Source organism: Oryzias melastigma, linkage group LG7 (assembly GCF_002922805.2).
Source record: "Oryzias melastigma strain HK-1 linkage group LG7, ASM292280v2, whole genome shotgun sequence".
Lineage (NCBI taxonomy): Eukaryota > Metazoa > Chordata > Actinopteri > Beloniformes > Adrianichthyidae > Oryzias > Oryzias melastigma.
The window spans coordinates 9,883,865-9,896,412 of record NC_050518.1 but is presented as its reverse complement, the minus strand read 5'-3'; the positions used below and the strand labels follow the sequence as shown (position 1 = coordinate 9,896,412).

The window sequence follows — 12,548 nt, the reverse complement described above, 5'->3', positions numbered from 1 at the left end:
CTCCAACATTGCTCCTCATTTTTGTTGCACTGGTAATGTTGGATTGGGGTTGAGAGGGGTTGTAAGCTAGTGGGACAGCTCTGCAGAAACTATATTCTAGAAAACCTCACAGGCTTTTTGGTTAAAAACAGCATAATCCTAATTAAAAGACCGCTGAGAACACTAATAAAATAGCTCAAAGGATGATAAGAGTGGGTCTTAAAGTGTAAAATATAACTTAAAAAAAGCTGCTTTCAACAACGAAAAATCCTTTGATTGTCCATTTTGTGAACAGTCCCATTTTTTTTACAATAGGATTTTAGAAACCTGTATCAATGTTCAGACTATTCCAGTTTGTGACAGCAAACGGCATGAGGTGTGTAAATCAACAAAGTGCATGAGTGAACAATCTCATCAGTGCACATTTCTATTACAGCCAGCATCTTTGAAAAATCTGCTGATCCAGCTAAATGCATTCAATAGCTATTGATTGAAAATTGTTTATAGAGCTGCATAGGAGGGCATAATAAAGATGGAGGAGACAGGAAGTAAAGAGAAGGTAAAGAATTGGTCAGCATGAAGCTTAATAAGAAGCACAGACTTGATTCTTTTTTTTTAAACATGACATCTTACACACACAAAAAGAACCATTATAGGGAAATCTGCTTGTTTGTTCCTAACCTTCCCAATATTAAACCCATCCATCGTAGGAGAGCAAAACACACAGAGAAGAGGAGGGAGGGGTTAGATGAGAGAGACTAGGAAAATGTGCATCTGCAGAGCGGTCATATTTCACCTGTAGCTTGCAGACTGCATAATATGACGGGAGGATGGAGCATCTTTATGACCAGCTGAGGAGATAAATCCAGATCAGTCATGACCCTTCACCTCTCCCCCACCCCTGCGATTACCGTAGCCGGAGCAGGCTGGGAGGTGGTACTTTTTTTATTGAGGGAAGCTCTTCACATATGTCAAAAGATGCATTATGAGCCACACATCAAAAACTTTAAGAGCCTCTGGCTTTCCTCAAGGATATAAATGAATATATCAGCTTCAGGCCTGTAAAGCTTCACTGGTGTATGAAGGAAATGAAGTCTTCGGAAGTGGCCTGGCCCTGTTCTTCCCAGACTCTGGAAAATTCAAATCGGTGTTAATTCAAATCTGTTCTTGTTAAACATTTCATGAGCTTGTGGATGGTTGTATTTTAACAATAGAACACGAGATGTTTTTATTGTTGTTTATTATTATTTTTGTCTCAGATTCAATCCCGCCTTTCCTGAACCGGATCTCATTTCCAAGAACTCGTTCCCGCTTGTGTGGGTTTGGGATGTTTTAACATCGGCCCCAATGCACACGAGCCACGAAAATAATCACAGATTAACATTTTATTGCTCTGATTTCACTGCTTTCTTGTCTCGGTGGGAGCGCTCTCCCCTCAATCAGAGCGGCGGCGTTCTCTTGGCCAGCGTAGCTTGCGGTGCGTGTGTTTCCTCAGCTGAATGAAGCAGATTAAGAATATGAGTTTGAATGTTTTGTTTGAAATAATAACAACCGTTCCCGTGGCGCATCTTAAAGTAAACATGCTTTATGAGCTTTTGTGGTTATTACATTTCACTGTACAGCAAGGAGACACACAACAGCAGCCATGATGAAACCCCCCTAACAAGGACGCCTATTGTCTGTCTTTATTTAATTGTCAAAAGGGGAAGTATTATTCTCTTTAATGAAGACGGAAGCTTTTCAGCTTGATAATCTTTGTTTTTACGTGTAAAAACTTTCAAAAGTAATCAACTTTTCTTTCTAAGATCTAGAACTTTTGAACTTCCAAACTTATCAATTATTTTTGTGTGTTTTATGTATGCTTGCTAATGTTTGTCAGAGTACGATGGGGGAGAATACTATCGGCAGCTATCCTTACGAGCGAGTAGGGAACTACATTGAGAGACTGGTGAGGCGGTACCTCGTTGGATCTATCTTTACAGCAGCTTGGGGTGTTATATAAGGAGGGATGTAGCCAGGGCTGGAGGAGGATGTAAGGATGATGAATCCCGATATCAAAATAACAGGTAAGCAATAAACCACATCCGTCCCTTCAGTTCTTCTCACCTGGCTTCGGTTAAAAAAGGCATCCACAAGTTTGAGTGCAGCATTTCGTCTGTTGTGTTTGCACTCTTAATGTCACTTTCTGATCTGTGCCCCTGCTTCAGTGTGCTGGCCCAGATTCTAGCCCACTTTTGATTTTTTTTTTTTTTTTGCTGAACTCAATGAAACACTGAGCCAGAACAGCCAAGCGCTCCAGGATTAGCTCTGTTCAGTCTGCACCAGCATGAGGAAAAACCCCAATTAATAGGTAAGTCAGGAAAAGTGGGGCATGTTGTGTACGTACGGTTGTGTTGCTCTGTCTCTAGAGAACTATTGGGAGGGAAAGAAAAAATACACCTGTCCAGTTTCATTGTCTCTCTTGGCTGCTCCAAAAGGCCAAAGCAGTTGCTAACACAAGTCTAATGGTGGAGACAAATAAATAGAGAGTATGACAGGACGAAAACTATATGCAACACACTACACAAAGGTAGCGGAAGAAAAAAAAACAAAAAACAGATTGAGTCATAAAAGAAAGCACACATGGAATTGTGAAGAAAGCTTTCTAAACTAAATACTTTCTCCTTCTGAATTCTTTTCACTGTTCTCCACTCATTTTTTTCCTATTTTTTAACCTTGAGAATAGGAAAAAACTCATTAAGAATTCATGAGATCTACCAATACATCTGTTTATCGAGCCTGAATTATATGCTGATAAACCACATTCTAATAACCCTAAAATGAATCTATTTATAATTTTTTTTAGGATATTTATTCTTTAGTCTAGACTCTTTTTAAAAACAGTACATTGAGCTAAATATGTTGGGTAAAAATGGGCTCTAAAAATAACGTTTGTCCTTCCTAAAAATCCCCAGTTTATATTGGAGTGGATTGCTGCTATTTATCTTTGTGTGGGTGTGTGTACATGTGTGTGCTTGTGTAAACAGACATGTTTGCCTGTGCGAATCCGACAAAGACGCGTCATCTACTCCTCAGAGCTCACAGTTCTGAACGTTCTCTCTGCTTTTCTGCTCAAACACACCTGGTGTCATTGATCGTCCGATGAAGACCTGACCCAGGTGTGTCTGTGCTGGAGGGGAAGGGAAACATGCAGGAAAGAGGACCCCGAGGAGCGCACGTCATAATATGACTCGCTGAGATCCATTGTGCAGTCCGCTTGATCGATGCAAAGGAAGGTAAAGGTGCAGGGGACAGACAAATGGTCTGGGCACAGCGAGCGCAGCCAGGGCATATAGCATAAGTCAGGGATAAGCTCCGTCTACAGCAGCACAGTAAACAGGCGAGATGTCTATCTTTAGCGCAGAAGTACTGAGCTGCTTCTGGGACATTTCCGAAATGGGACAGTATATGTCTGCTGCGACCGCCACACTCATTGACTAGGATGAGTTTTATTCACTGCTCCTTGATGCACCTGTGCAGGTGTCCCATGTATTTGTTTTAAGCTAAATCAAAGCTTAAAGTCCTGAGTTTTTGGAATATTGAACCAGATTCCAACAACGACTTTCAACCGTTTGTAGCTTCTACATCACAGCTTTTTTCATCTGCTTCTGATTCACAATGATTTGAATCAAGATATACTCAGAAACACAATTTCAGGCTCAATTTTCTTTAAATGTGTCTTCCATCTTGAGAAAAATACCACAAGAATATGTTAAAAAAAAACAATTTTTATTGGAGTAGGTCTGTAGGAAAAAGGATAAGTAACAAAAAAATTGAAAAACTTATTGTTTGCATAAAATGCACTCTGTACAATATATTACCAATATAAAGGCAAACTCTTTTAATCCTGTATTAAACTAAACTACTGTATTTTTTTTCTAATCCTTCTCCATCCTTTTAGTAAAGGTCGCATTGTTATTATCTGAGTGAATCTTGTTTTCTTTTTATAATGCATCTCTATTGATGAGTCTATTTTGTGCAAAATGATGATGTATTCATACAACATTAAGCAAAAAAAAAAAGTTTGTTCACAGTAAAAAGTCCCTTAACATACTTTCTATTCCCTTTTACAGTCCAAACTAGGAGTTGCAGACGGGGACATGGAACCCAGCTGGGAATTCAGGGAGCAGCTGAGACGGGAGCGTTTAAGTGAGGGAAGGCAGTGGATGAACAACCAGGGCAGGACTCGAGAAACCTCTGGCACCCAACTTGGCTATGGAATAAACACAAACATATGCTGCTCGTGCAGTTTGTCCTGAAGCTTGTTATGTAACCTAACATGTGTGAAAACAGGCATGATTCTGAATTACGCCTGGCACTGCTGCGCTGACAAACTGCACTGAGTACTGGCCGTGGATTTCTTTGGTCAGACCAGTGTTCTGCTACAAATGACTATCAATTGCTGACAATTTTCCAACGCCTTGCTGCAAACACCAACCACTACTGCCCACTAAATGGCCGCAAACACCCTTGGTTGAAATGGTTGATTGAACGCGGTCACACCATGCTGAGGGTTCATCAAAAAGACAGGTTGATGAATTGATGAGCCTCTTTAATCTCCTCCAACCATCTGTAACCTATACTGGCTGCTGCGATGGAGAGTCTCTGTGGTCGTGGACATGTTGGGTGAGAAAGCCTGAGGAATCACAGCGGGAAGCATTCTGCCACAACTTAATCTGAGGGAGTATTCTGAACTCACTGGTAAAATGTGAACCTGATTATCCTGGAGATCCAGCATTCTACTGGCACTATCATTTAATGAGAAAAAAGAGAGTTAGCCTTTTAAACTAATAGGGCAGATGCAAACCATAGAGGCTTTACTTCCTCTCCAATCCAATATTTCTTCTAAAAGATGTTTTTGTCTTTGTGATAATTTATTTCCTTTTCACTGTGACTCAACAAGATAAAATATGCACCAAACGTAGCTCGACACATCATCCTTTATCAAAAAGCTCTTCAACTGTTCTTCAGCTGTAAGGGGAATTCTTTAAACCTATTTACACTGGATTAGTGCTGGAATAACTGGAGCTGCAAAAACTGATTATAAGGTTTAGAGTTATGTGTGTGTGTGTCTGGGCATGTAGACTCAAATATTACACTGCAAAATAAATCACATAGTAAACACATTTAGGGCTCTTTAGTGCATTAATGAGTTTTAGCATTTTCACTTTTAATTTTATAGTTTTAGATCTGTACCCACAGTTTAATCGTAACATCTGACTGCACTATTCTGATTTCATAGTAGATTATGTCCTTTTATTATTCTTAGGAAACTACTTTATGAGTTTTTAAGTGTATTTTAACCTCTTATTTGACATTGGAAAAACATAAGTGTTCTCAATTGTTTCCCTGCATCCATTTAAAGCATTTCAAAGCATCCTGATGCATTTTGTTTTTCTGATAAAAGCAGATATATTTTTTAGAATTCAAACTAAATACATTTTTAAAACTAATTTCCATTGTATCATTGATTCAAAAACATGAAAATATGCAGTAAATGGGTTTTTAATAGAGGTGTGTATTGGGAGGAGTCTGGCAATACTATATATATATATCGCGATATGATACGTATCATGATGTATCCCAAGATTTCTCCTTTTTTGGTACCCATCCCAAGTAAAAACAAAGTCTTACATGTCTCATAAAAACAAAAACCCGCTGAGCCGCTCAATGAGGCTCAGTGCGGTGTGCTGCCAACTAATAGAAATTAATTAAATATCATCTTGTCAGCATTTTAAGTCAATACAAGTATCGCCAAACAAAATATCACGATATACACCCCTACTTTTCTGCATAAAGTTCTTGATTTTACCTTAACATTTCTACCCTGAACATTAATTATTTGTAAACTGAAAAGCATACAATGATGAATGTCAATAAAACTATATAGAAACTCAGATGCAGCACAGAGGAAATAAACACAAATGCAACATTTCCAGTAAATGTGGAGCTGCAAAAAAACATGTTTGGAAATGGTTCTGCTTGAAAAACAATCACCATGCTTTCCACTCAGTCAGTCATTGTTTTAATCTCAGACGCTCAAAAGGTCAGAAGGTCAAAAATTATTCTAATGCACTAAAAAGTTTATGTCTTCTCTTATAGATCCAAATCCAGCAACTAAAAACAATACTTTGTTCTTTTTTTCCAAGAAATTTGATAAATTGTTTCTATAAATCCAACCAAATAGATTTGATAAAACCATAAAAGGCTTAAAGGGTTAAAATCGGGTCAACAACAAAAGACATCTGGAAATGAGTATGTTTACTCAACAACAGTCCCGTATTGCATAACCAGCCCCACAAATCTTACAGCAATGTTATGTCATAGTTATCCTTTCAGTGTAAGATTATTTTGTTTTGCATAACTTCTCCAAATGCATTTGCCAGATGATTCTAATTAGATTGAATGCTTACATGCAGCATATAAGATGAGCCGTTTTTCATTTTCACAAAACATCAAAGTGGCAACATGGACGTGTTACTTTCAACCTAAAATACTTTTACAAGATGAATGTTCAGTAACTTCAGACACGACTTGAACAAGAATAGACCCAGCAAACAATGTTTACTTGTTTACAATGTACTTAACTTTAGTGATTCATTGTTAAAATCTACATCAGACTGTAAGTATGTTCTTCCTGTTTGAAAGTTGGAAGCCACATTCACACTGGCCCCAGCAGCTCATGTTTTAGTGGACGCTTTCAATGAAAAGTCAATGCAAACGTAGTTAAACCCGCGTCTTTGACCCATTATTGACTCTGATTTGGTAGTGATGTGTGGACACCACCAACTTTTATAAACTTGATCATAAAGAAAAAAATAATCATTTTGGTTCGCGTCCAGGCTGGATTATATAATACTAAGTATATCATATATTAGAATAGAGCTGTGAAAGAAAAAGCCTGAAGCAAGATTCATGAGATTTATGCTGCTTTGACATTTCACACCAAGCCTCTTCCAGCTGTATGTGGTGGACAAGCGCTAGTAAACAGTAGAAAAAGAAAAAAGAAGCCCCACCCTGCTTGTCTGCTGCTGGTCTGGTGTGAACACATGGTATGGGCTGACTGTGCATTTATGACGTTTTTACAATGGAGTGAATTGGGCTAACTTTTCTGTAAAGTTATGTTCCTTTTTCCCTCAGCAACACACGCTCAGATGGCAAATTCTAATGAAAAGTCTATATAAATGTATGAAAAATATGCATTTTGGGCTTTCGCGTTCATGTGTAGCTAAGCCAGTTTCTACAACCGTTTTCCGGGACCAAGTAAAAAAATGTGTGCCTATTGAAAGTTAAACCCTTTGAACCTTGACCAATCAGGAATTCAGATTTGGTTTTGATGAAAGGATGATGTTCCTTTTGATTCATGGAAGTCCCCACTATTTGAGAATTGATGATGTAGGGCAAATTAATAATTAAAAATTGCGGTTTATGTACCGTTGGAATTATATGACACTAAGTCTTTCATAAATGGGAGTAGAGCTGTGAAAGAAAAAGTATGGACCAAGACTGGCAAGATTTTCACTGCTTCAACATTTCACGCCAAGCCTCTACCAACTGTAGGTGGTGGGGAAGCGCTGGTAAACAGTAGAACACCCTGTACTAAAGACACATTCTTGAGTGTGTGTCACATGCTCGGAGTGTCCGTATAGTTTCACAAGCTAACAAGGTACTTTGGCAACTGACCTGACTTAAGTTACTTTTATTTTCAGTAACCACCATTGACTATAGAAAAGAACTGGACAGAGTGACCCCTCCCCCTAACATTCCACATCAGAACTACTTACTGGCTCCAAGAAGCCAAAATCCTCTGGACTTCTATTGAGAAATTAACAGCTGTTATAGTAATCATTCTATTTTTCAGAAGAACTATTCATACTCTATCCATTTTCTATGGGTGACGTCACACTCTTTCAGTCCAGTTCTGTATATACAGTCAATAGTAACCACCAAATTATTTCAGTTCAATTTTGTAATCAAGCTATTATGAAAAAAAGATAACGATGTGTACACTGCATATTTTCATAGTTTGGAACTATTTGTTAATTTAGGTTGAATTCTAAACAATACATTACATTTTCCCAACAAACAAAAGGCCTCTGCAAGGACAGAGATCACAAACATTTAGTGCATCACTCAAACCATCCATGATCTTAGTGTTTTGTGGTGCGCTGGAATCTTGAGGACAGCTAGCTATAGTAACCATCAGCGCTGCGACTCACAGTAAAGAACCTCAAGTTGTTGTTGTTGAAAGACTTTTGTTCTCTAGGCTGCAGCCTTTCCATGAACTCTAAATAAGATCCTGAGAGATGACTTCAAAAGAAAAACACTGCCGCCTTACAGACATTAGGTTGAAGGGACGGAGGACAGAAAGACATTAATTATCCAGATAGATAGATAGATAGATAGATAGATAGATAGATAGATAGATAGATAGATAGATAGATAGATAGATAGATAGATAGATAGATAGAAAATGACAGTGCATATTGAGAAGCTGACAACTCAACAGGAACTTGTTAACTGTGTGAAAGGCAGTTCCTGAAATATTGTCTTAGCAGAAGGTTTCTTAGCACCTTCTTTGCATAAAATCGAGGTAGGAAAAATCTACAGGTTAGAGAAATACACCTCCATTTTTTTCCCTTTTTTTTTTTTTTACAGCTCACTCGCCTCCCTGTTCTCTCTTTCTCTGGGGTGCTGTGTGGTGTGTGCCTGCACTGGATTTACTCTGATGTTTTTGAAGCAAGGTAATGAGGCCAGTAGCAGGTGTGATTTGTGATCATGGCAAAAATGAAACCTCATCTACTTCCGGGTGTGGGGTTTAAAAGGAGACATGATCACTTTTGACACGTCTAATTGGCCAGTTTAAACATTTGAATTTGATGCCACTTTTTGTCCCCCTGCGGCAAACATAGATCTAACAGGTTATAACATTAGTCTCAAACGTTTCTGCTGGCTATGACAGCATTTCACATCAAAGTATTATTAGATATATCAAATTATCACATTAAATCTAATAGTGTCCTGGTTTCAGCTTATTGAATGCTGTCCAAGTGAGTAGAAAGTACTGGGGGCAGTGTATATATGTAATTGAATGAATTATTAACCCGTGAATAGTGAAACTGTGTTTGATTTATGTATAAAAGAGAAAAAAAGCGAAAAAATATAAAATAAAAAAACATCATCTTATATAATCATTCCGAAGTACTATTATTTAATAATGAAACAACCTGTTGGAGGACTCAACTATTAATGCTCCATAAATATTTTTACTCTGGTCATATTTTCTTCAAATATTTTATCAGTTTTTGTTCATCATTTTTGCCAATATTTAATGTGTAAGTGTGTCGAGGCACGTTCTTAAAGCTTAAAACTTGAGACACTTTGCGTTTTATTTTAACTGCAGCTGTTTTACGCGCGCTGGATGCGCATCGTCATAACAGATGCGCGTCAGGAAATGCGTCTTTAAATCTGTCGAACAGCACGGGCTTCAAGTTGCCAATCTATTAAGTTTTCTTACCTTGAGTTGTCGCGGTTTTAGGGGAGGAATTCGCAGGCGCGTGACTTTTGCAGCTCCTTATCCAAAATTGGGAGACGGTGCTCCTGCCGGGTGCTGAGGAGACGGAGACTCGCCACTGATGGCTCGTCGGTGCAGCGTCAGAGGTGGACTAACCGCAGCTCCCGCTCTGGCACGACTTGCTCTTCAGTTAGTTTGCTTCTGACTGCCACCCTCCCCTCCCACTCACTCCCTCATTCACTGTCTCCCACCCATGAGAAATAAATCATCTTTAATCTCCCGGTCTCTGCTTTACACTCTCTTTTCCTTAACAGATGGGCACCTTTGAATGTCAGATGTGCTCTGAAGGCTCCAAAAGAGGTGCGTCCCCCGCTACCCTTCACATCCTCTGCATGTGTTCAAGGTTGGACCAGACTCCTCTCCCCTGTTGGAAGAGTTTCTCAGGCCGTCCGGTGTGTGCAGAGAGCAGATTGGGAATGGTTGGGATTAAACTCTGGGATTATAACTCAACGCTCATTTCATCCCACACAGTCAAGCCACACTGGTGGACAATGACATCAGTCTTTGGCAGACTAACAGACAGATTCACGTGGGTAGATACACAGAGAAAGACACACACACAGACAAAAAGGTGCAATACCAGACAAAGCGAATTAGAAAAGTTCTTAATTGGTTGAAAATCCTCTAGGCTTTCATTGCAGAAAAGATCAACAGGGTGACAGTTTTCTTGTGTGAATGAGAGGCAAATGTGAGTGTGAGCAGCTTGGTGCGTATTTGTGTGTTCTGATCAGTGGATATATACACAAAGCCAAATCTGTATGTGTGCAAGCATGCTGACAGATGGCAACTGTAGTGACGCAGGAACTAAATACTGGGTTTCTATGCGTTGTGAGGTTTGTGTGTATCCTGAGTGGGACAGAGACACACACACGTGCACGCATGTACACACACAGGTCTGTGGTTTGTGGCATTATGTATGTGTCTTTTTTTCTCCAGTGCTTGCAGCCTCTCCCCACAGATATTCACAGGAGACCTTGAATCTGTGGCAACTTTTATTTGCTGAAAACAGCCATGCGGAGTTGTGTGTGTGTGTGAAGAGAAAGGTAGGGTCAGAAGGCAAGGAGAAAGGAAAATGTCACAAAACACGACGTCTCATTAGACTCATTCAAAGAGCTTCCTATGGCCTTCAGGGAAAAGAAAAAAAAGTTTTGGATGCCTGTGAATTTGAGTAAAGTAAAAAAGTGTTTAGCTTCTAAAAAGAATTAGCCTCAACCTATTGGAGCCATTTTTGGTGTGAGCTCACAATATTGAGGCAAGAGCCTCATTTAGCCTGTCAAAAGCAAAAATCTAAATCTGCAGGCTTGAGGTTAATCTACTGTCATTAATTCTGGACAGCTTGCTGACATTCGGTCATTGGTTCAGCAATGAATTTTGCATGATGTGAAGTAGTCCTTCAAATGTCTGCAAAGGTGATGTAAAATGACCCTCAACACATAATCAGATCCTCCTAAAGTCACAAAACATTACAGGTTGAAGACATAATGAATATTAAATGCTCAAGTTTTAGTTTTTTTGTGTTGTTCATCAGAAATTCACCTCAGAGTTGTAGGCAGGACTGTTGGGCGGAACATTCTGCCGATTATCCCATCATCCTTTCGTTTACACCAGGGGTATCAAACTCATTTTGGTTCAGGATCCACATTCAACCCGTCTGATCTCAAGTGGGCCGGACCAGTAAGATAATAGCAAAATAAGCTATGGTCAACTTGTAGCTTTGTTTTTGTTTCATTTTTGTTAGAACTATTATTATTATTGTCTTTTTGACAATAACATTTTGGTAATTGGGACGTCACGCTCGATATTTTTCATAGCAATTTTACAGTGGTGAGGCTGGCAGGGAACCTAACTGCATCTTACCTAGACCTGGCACGGGTTTGCAAAGAAATACTTTTTATTTCTTGATCTCTCATTATGCTGGTATTTCTTTTCCTTTGCATCCCCTAGTGGTGTAATTGCACATTGCGGTCATGTCTTTAAATAACCATAACTTGCTACAGGAATGGGCTAGAATCCCCAGCCAGCAGTGGGCTGAAAATGTGAGCCCCAAATGGGTTTGTCCACAGTTTCCGTGGTGCCCTCACCTGTGTTTGCCCACATTGGCTAAAGTGGACACTCAATGGTCCAATCGGAATTCTTCCCTTCTCCCTTCCCCTCCTCCCTTCCCCTTTATTCATCCCTCCAAACGGAGGGTGATGAAAAAATATTGTTTAATATTTCGGACGTGATTTTTGTTCGATAACATTGTGAATAATCACTGGTCTAAGCTTGCTACAGCGGAGCTTGCTAGCTCAAACAGCGGAGCTTGCTACAGTGGAGCTCAGTAGCATCCTGAAATGGAGATCGCTTCAGCAGAGTTCGCTGGCATGCTACAGAGGAGCTTGCCAGCATGGTACAGCAGAGCTCACTAGCGCACTACGCTGTCCACCGAGCAGCTCGCTAGCGAGCTAACTCACTGAGTCCTAACTTAAGTCAGTGTGGGCAAACGGGGCCACCACAGAAACTGCAGATAAATCCATTTGGGGGCCACAATTTCTGCTCTTTTAAACCATATGGGGCCCACTCGGCCCTGTTGGCTGGGAAACTTCCTTTTTTTTTTCTTGAACATTCTTATATTTTTTTTCTTTTCATGACTGGGCTGGATTAAACCATCGAGTGGGTCAGATGTGGCCCGTGGGCCGTATGTTTGACACCCCTGGTTTTCACTCTCTCCCGCTAGATTACAGCCCCTCACAATCACAAGCTAACATTAGCGGCCCAACAAAAGCAGCCAGCAATATTGGAGCTATTTAGCCTATCAGTTTTGAGCCAGGTGTCAGCTCAGACAAGGAAAAGAAGACGTTAATGCATCTATTTGTCTGCAAGTGGGTGCATCAGAATGGAGTGAAGCAGTGAGACTTAGCCCCCCTCAATCTGCTACTGTTTCATCAAAATTTTAATTAAAAAATACTCTGAAACA

At 39.7% G+C, this 12,548-nt stretch overlaps 1 protein-coding gene and 1 long non-coding RNA gene across 3 annotated transcripts in view; one reads left to right on the top strand and one right to left on the bottom strand.

The window, feature by feature from the left end:
- The window catches only part of camkvl (CaM kinase-like vesicle-associated, like), a 55,227-nt gene extending 45,150 nt beyond the window's left edge, over positions 1–10,077 (bottom strand). Inside the window, exon 1 of the mRNA XM_024293088.2 lies at positions 9,536–10,077. The gene's annotated coding sequence lies outside the window, so the exon portion shown is untranslated. The remainder of the gene's footprint in view (positions 1–9,535) is intronic.
- LOC112159214 lies at positions 1,091–4,266 on the top strand. Of its 2 annotated transcripts, XR_002921442.2 has the most exons (4): positions 1,091–1,762; positions 1,859–2,045; positions 2,261–2,329; positions 4,092–4,266. It is a non-coding gene; the product is annotated as an uncharacterized LOC112159214 (long non-coding RNA). The 2 variants fall into 2 exon arrangements; XR_002921441.1 differs by lacking the exon at positions 1,091–1,762 and having other exon boundaries at positions 1,779–2,045.
- Positions 10,078–12,548: the final 2,471 nt, after the last annotated feature.